This window comes from Canis lupus, chromosome X (genome assembly GCF_003254725.2).
Source record: "Canis lupus dingo isolate Sandy chromosome X, ASM325472v2, whole genome shotgun sequence".
NCBI classification, from domain to species: Eukaryota; Metazoa; Chordata; class Mammalia; order Carnivora; family Canidae; genus Canis; species Canis lupus.
The window spans coordinates 60,833,071-60,840,361 of NC_064281.1; the positions used below are offsets into that span (position 1 = coordinate 60,833,071).

At 37.4% G+C, this 7,291-nt stretch overlaps 1 pseudogene; it reads left to right on the top strand.

The window, feature by feature from the left end:
• The first annotated feature begins 3,401 nt into the window (after nt 1-3,401).
• Nucleotides 3,402-6,560, top strand: LOC125754621 (transcription factor BTF3-like; annotated as a pseudogene).
• Nucleotides 6,561-7,291: the final 731 nt, after the last annotated feature.

A 7,291-nucleotide genomic window follows, 5' to 3' on the forward strand; every position in this document is an offset into this window, starting at 1 on the left:
CCAACATGCATATGAGAAAATGCTCTGCATCACTTGCCATCAGGGAAATACAAATCAAAACCACAATGAGATCCCACCTCACACCAGTGAGAATGGGGAAAATTAACAAGGCAGGAAACAACAAATGTTGGAGAGGATGTGGAGAAAAGGGAACCCTCATACACTGTTGGTGGGAATGTGAACTGGTGCAGCCACTCTGGAAAACTGTGTGGAGGTTCCTCAAACAGTTAAAAATATACCTGCCCTACGACCCAGCAATTGCACTGTTGGAGATTTACCCCAAAGATACAAATGCAATGAAACGCCGGGACACCTGCACCCCGATGTTTCTAGCAGCAATGGCCACGATAGCCAAACTGTGGAAGGAGCCTCGGTGTCCAACGAAAGATGAGTGGATAAAGAAGATGTGGTTTATGTATACAATGGAATATTACTCAGCTATTAGAAATGACAAATACCCACCATTTGCTTCAACGTGGATGGAACTGGAGGGTATTATGCTGAGTGAAGTAAGTCAGTCGGAGAAGGACAAACATTATATGTTCTCATTCATTTGGGGAATATAAATAATAGTGAAAGGGAATATAAGGGAAGGGAGAAGAAATGTGTGGGAAATATCAGAAAGGGAGACAGAACGTAAAGACTGCTAACTCTGGGAAACGAACTAGGGGTGGTGGAAGGGGAGGAGGGCGGGGGGTGGGAGTGAATGGGTGACGGGCACTGGGGGTTATTCTGTATGTTAGTAAATTGAACACCAATAAAAAATAAATTTAAAAAAAAAGAAACAAATCAAATGTGCATAGGAAAAAAAAGAGAAAAAGAGGCCCACTGAAAAACATACTCTTAACTATAGAGAACAAACTGATGGTTGCCAGAAGAGGGATGGGGATGGGCATAGGGATGGGTTAAATAGGTGATGGGGATTAAGGAGTATATTTGTGATCAGTAGAGGGTGTTGTATGTAAGTGCTGAATCACTAAATTGTACACCTGAAACTAATATTACACAACATGTTAACTAACTGGAATTTGAAATAAAACTTAAAAAAGAAAAGAATATATTTTCAGATTGTTCATTACTGGTATATAGAAATTCAGCTGATTTTTGCATATTGATTTTATATCCTACAACTTTGCTGACCTTGTTGACTATATCTAATAGTTATTTTCTGGACTCCTTGTAATTTTTTATATACAATTTTATGCCACCTGTCAATGTAGTTTTATTTCTTTCTTTCCAATTTAGATGCCATTTATTTATTTATTTATTTATTTATTTATTTATTTACAGCTCTGAATAGAATTTCTAGTACTATGCTGAATAAAAGTGGTGGAATGAGACATATTTGACTTAATCTTAGTGGGAAAACTTTCAGTCTTTCACCTTGAATAAGATTTCAGCAGTGAATATTTTATAGCTATCCTTTATCATGCTGAGGATTTTTTTCTTCTAGCCCTAGTTTATTCATTGGTTTTATTTTGAAAGAGTATTGGATTTTGGCAGCATATATGAGATGATCATATGGTTTGTTTTTTATTTTATTAATGTAGTCAGTTAATTTTTCATATGTTTAGGCAACCTTATATTTCTAAGACAAATCCCACTTGGTCATGGTATATAAATCCTCTTTATATGTTGCTGGATTTGGTTCACTAGTAGTTTTAAAAGATTTTTGCATCTGTATTCACAAGAGATATTAGTCTTTTTTTTCTTTTCCTGAGATGTCTTTGTCTATTTTAGTATCAGTTTAATATTGACTTTATGGAAAAAATTTGAAGTGCTCTCTTCTGTTTTTAGGAAATATTTCCAAAGGATTGGTAATAGGTCTTCCCTAAACGTTTGACAAAATTCATCAGTGGTCATTTACTCCTGGAATTTTCTTTGTGGAAAGCATTTGAATACTAATTCAGTCTCTTTACTTGTTATATGATATTTACATTTTCCATTTATCTTCAGTCTGTTTTGGCAGTTTGTATATTTCTACGAATTTGTCCATTTCATTTAGGTTGTTAAATTTGTTAACATAAATCATTCATATCATTCTCATAATAATTTTTAGTTCTGTAAGGTTTCTTGTTTCATTCCCAATTTTAGTAACTTGAGTCTTCTATTTATTTTTCTGGGTCAATCTAGTTAAAGATTAGCCAAATTAGTTGATCTAGTCAAAGAACAAACTTTTGGTTTTCATTAACTTTTTGCTATTTTTCTATTTTGTACTTCATTAATGTCTGATCTAATTATCATCATCATTATCATATTATCCTCATTATTATTTTCTTCCCTGTGTTTGCTTTAGCTTTACATTGCCCTCCTTCTCCTCCTCCCTCCTCCTCCTCCTCCTTCTTTTCTTCTTCTTCTTCTTCTTCTCCTCCTCCTCCTCCTCCTCCTCCTCCTTCTTCTTCTTCTTCTTCTTCTTCTTCTTCTTCTTCTTCTTCTTCTTCTTCTTTTTCTTCTTTGTTAAGGTTAAATAATAGGACATTGTTTGGCGATTTTTAATCTTTTCTACATATAGTTATTTTCATCTGTAAGTTTCCCCCCCGAGAAGCTTTTGTTGCATTACAATAGTTTTGATATGTTGTGTTTTCACGTTTATTCATCTTACAGTACTGTGTTTTACCTTATGATTCTTCTTTGACACACTGGTATTCACGTGTATATTGTTTAATTTCCACATTAAAAATCAATTTCTTTCTCTTTGTGATTTCTAATTTAATTCTGTTGTAGGCTATCAACATTTTGCATGATTTTAATCCTACTAAATCTATTGAGGTATATTTTATGCCATGTATGTGATCTTTCCTGGAGAATATTCCATGTGCACTTGAAATGAATGTATATTCTACTGTTGTTGAGTGGAATGTTTTATAGAACTATTAGGTCTATCTATTAGGTCTAGTTGATGTACAGCATTTTTCAATTTTTCAATATTTTTCTTGATCTTCTGTCTAGTCATTCTATCATTATTGAAAGTGAGGTATTGATGTGTCAAACTATTACTTTTGAATTATCTTCTTCTCCCTTCAATTATGTAAGTTGTTACTTTATATATTTTGTGCCTTTGTGTATGTATGCCTGCATGTTTATAAGGATAAAAATATTCCTGATAAATTGACTATTTTATTATTATATCATGTCCTTTATCCTTAGTAATAGGTACTTAAGTCTATTTTGTCTGATGTTAATATAGCCATTCCTGCTCCTTTTTGGTTATTTTATATAAGGCATATCTTTTCTTTTTTTTCTCTTTTTTTTTTTTGGCTTTCAATCTATTATTACTTCTAAATCTAAAGTGTATGCCTTATAGATATCATATTGCTGGATCTTTTTAAAAAATTAACTTTTATAGTGTATGCACCTAATCTCAGCTGGTCTGCCGGAGACCCCCTGAGCACCAACCCTAGTCCCCTGCGCGGTCCCATTTGTGCTCCAACAAGATGAAAGAAACTATCGTGAACCAGGAGAAACTAGCCAAACTGCAAGGACAAGTGCGCATTGGTGGAAAAGGAACTGCTCGCGGAAAGAAGAAGGTGGTTCATAGAACAGCTACAGCAGATGATAAAAAAACTTCAGTTCTCCTTAAAGAAGTTAGGGGTAAACAGTATCTCTGGTATTGAAGAAGTGAATATGTTCACAAACCAAGGAACAGTGATCCATTTTAACAACCCTAAAGTTCAGGAATCCCTGGCAGCGAACACTTTCACCATTACAGGCCCTGCTGAGACAAAGCAGCTGACAGAAATGGTACCCAGTATCTTTTTTTTTTGTTTTGTTTTTTTATTTTTTATTGGTGTTCAATTTACTAACATACAGAATAACCCCCAGTGCCCATCACCCATTCACTCCCACCCCCCGCCCTCCTCCCCTTCCAACACCCCTAGTTCGTTTCCCAGAGTTAGCAGTCTTTACGTTCTGTCTCCCTTTCTGATATTTCCCACACATTTCTTCCCCCTTCCCTTATATTCCCTTTCACTATTATTTATATTCCCCAAATGAATGAGAACATATAATGTTTGTCCTTCTCCGACTGGCTTACTTCACTCAGCATAATACCCTCCAGTTCCATCCACGTTGAAGCAAATGGTGGGTATTTGTCATTTCTAATAGCTGAGTAATATTCCATTGTATACATAAACCACATCTTCTTTATCCATTCATCTTTCGTTGGACACCGAGGCTCCTTCCACAGTTTGGCTATCGTGGCCATTGCTGCTATAAACATCGGGGTGCAGGTGTCCCGGCGTTTCACTGCATCTGTATCTTTGGGGTAAATCCCCAGCAGTGCAATTGCTGGGTCGTAGGGCAGGTCTATTTTTAACTCTTTGAGGAACCTCCACACAGTTTTCCAGAGTGGCTTCACCAGTTCACATTCCCACCAACAGTGTAAGAGGGTTCCCTTTTCTCCACATCCTCTCCAACATTTGTTGTTTCCTGCCTTGTTAATTTTCCCCATTCTCACTGGTGTGAGGTGGGATCTCATTGTGGTTTTGATTTGTATTTCCCTGATGGCAAGTGATGCAGAGCATTTTCTCATATGCATGTTGGCCATGTCTATGTCTTCCTCTGTGAGATTTCTGTTCATGTCTTTTGCCCATTTCATGATTGGATTGTTTGTTTCTTTGGTGTTGAGTTTAATAAGTTCTTTATAGATCTTGGAAACTAGCCCTTTATCTGATATGTCATTTGCAAATATCTTCTCCCATTCTGTAGGTTGTCTTTGAGTTTTGTTGACTGTATCCTTTGCTGTGCAAAAGCTTCTTATCTTGATGAAGTCCCAATAGTTCATTTTTGCTTTTGTTTCTTTTGCCTTCGTGGATGTATCTTGCAAGAAGTTACTATGGCCGAGTTCAAAAAGGGTGTTGCCTGTGTTCTTCTCTAGGATTTTGATGGAATCTTGTCTCACATTTAGATCTTTCATCCATTTTGAGTTTATCTTTGTGTATGGTGAAAGAGAGTGGTCTAGTTTCATTCTTCTGCATGTGGATGTCCAATTTTCCCAGCACCATTTATTGAAGAGACTGTCTTTCTTCCAATGGATAGTCTTTCCTCCTTTATCGAATATTAGTTGCCCATAAAGTTCAGGGTCCACTTCTGGATTCTCTATTCTGTTCCACTGATCTATGTGTCTGTTTTTGTGCCAGTACCACACTGTCTTGATGACCACAGCTTTGTAGTACAACCTGAAATCTGGCATTGTGATGCCCCCAGATATGGTTTTCTTTTTTAAAATTCCCCTGGCTATTCGGGGTCTTTTCTGATTCCACACAAATCTTAAAATAATTTGTTCTAACTCTCTGAAGAAAGTCCATGGTATTTTGATAGGGATTGCATTAAACCTGTATATTGCCCTGGGTAACATTGACATTTTCACAATATTAATTCTGCCAATCCATGAGCATGGAATATTTTTCCATCTCTTTGTGTCCTCCTCAATTTCTTTCAGAAGTGTTCTATAGTTTTGAGGGTATAGATCCTTTACATCTTTGGTTAGGTTTATTCCTAGGTATCTTATGCTTTTGGGTGCAATTGTAAATGGGATTGACTCCTTAATTTCTCTTTCTTCAGTCTCATTGTTAGTGTATAGAAATGCCACTGACTTCTGGGCATTGATTTTGTATCCTGCCACGCTACCGAATTGCTGTATGAGTTCTAGCAATCTTGGGGTGGAGACTTTTGGGTTTTCTATGTAGAGTATCATGTCATCGGCGAAGAGGGAGAGTTTGACTTCTTCTTTGCCAATGTGAATGCCTTTAATGTCTTTTTGTTGTCTGATTGCTGAGGCTAGGACTTCCAGTACTATGTTGAACAGCAGTGGTGAGAGTGGACATCCCTGTCTTGTTCCTGATCTTAGGGGAAAGGCTCCCAGTGCTTCCCCATTGAGAATGATATTTGCTGTGGGCTTTTCATAGATGGCTTTTAAGATGTCGAGGAATGTTCCCTCTATCCCTACACTCTGAAGAGTTTTGATCAGGAATGGATGCTGCATTTTGTCAAATGCTTTCTCTGCATCCAATGAGAGGATCATATGGTTCTTAGTTTTTCTCTTGCTGATATGATGAATCACATTGATTGTTTTACGGGTGTTGAACCAGCCTTGTGTCCCAGGGATAAATCCTACTTGGTCATGGTGAATAATTTTTTTAATGTATTGTTGGATCCTATTGGCCAGTATCTTGTTGAGAATTTTTGCATCCATGTTCATCAGGGATATTGGTCTGTAATTCTCCTTTTTGGTGGGGTCTTTGTCTGGTTTTGGAATTAAGGTGATGCTGGCCTCATAGAACGAATTTGGAAGTACTCCATCTCTTTCTATCTTTCCAAACAGCTTTAGGAGAATATGGTACCCAGTATCTTAAACCAGCTTGGTGCAGACAGTCTGACTAGTTTAAGACTGGCTGAAGCTCTGCCCAAACAATCTGTGGATGGAAAAGCACCACTTGCTACCGGAGAGGATGATGATGATGAAGTTCCAGATCTTGTGGAGAATTTTGATGAAGCTTCCAAGAATGAAGCAAACTGAATTGAGTCAACTTCTGAAGAAGAGGGATCCCTGGGTGGCTTGGGATCCCTGGGTGGCTCAGTGGTTTAGCGCCGCCTTCAGCTCAGGGTGTGATCCTGGAGACCCAGGATCGAGTCCCACGTGGGGCTCCCTGAATGGAGCCTGCTTCTCCCTCTGCCTGTGTCTCTGCCTCTCTCTCTCTCTCTGTGTCTTATGAATAAATAAGTAAAATCTTAAAAAAAATTTCTGAAGAACATAAAACTTGAAGAAGTTACTGGGAGCTGCTATTTTATATTATTACTGCTTTTTAAAATTTTGTTCATGCCTCGGTGTCCAACGAAAGATGAATGGATAAAGAAGATGTGGTTTATGTATACAATGGAATATTACTCAGCTATTAGAAATGACAAATACCCACCATTTGCTTCAACGTGGATGGAACTGGAGGGTATTATGCTGAGTGAAGTAAGCCAGTCGGAGAAGGACAAACATTATATGTTCTCATTCATTTGGGGAATATAAATAATAGTGAAAGGGAATATAAGGGAAGGGGGAAGAAATGTGTGGGAAATATCAGAAAGGGAGACAGAACGTAAAGACTGCTAACTCTGGGAAACGATCTAGGGGTGGTAGAAGGGGAGGAGGGCGGGGGGTGGGATTGAATGGGTGACGGGCACTGGGTGTTATTCTGTATGTTAGTAAATTGAACACCAATAAAAAAAAAATCAAAAAAAAAATAAAATAAAATTTTGTTCATGGATCTGATAAAAATCTAGATCTCTAATATTTTTAAGC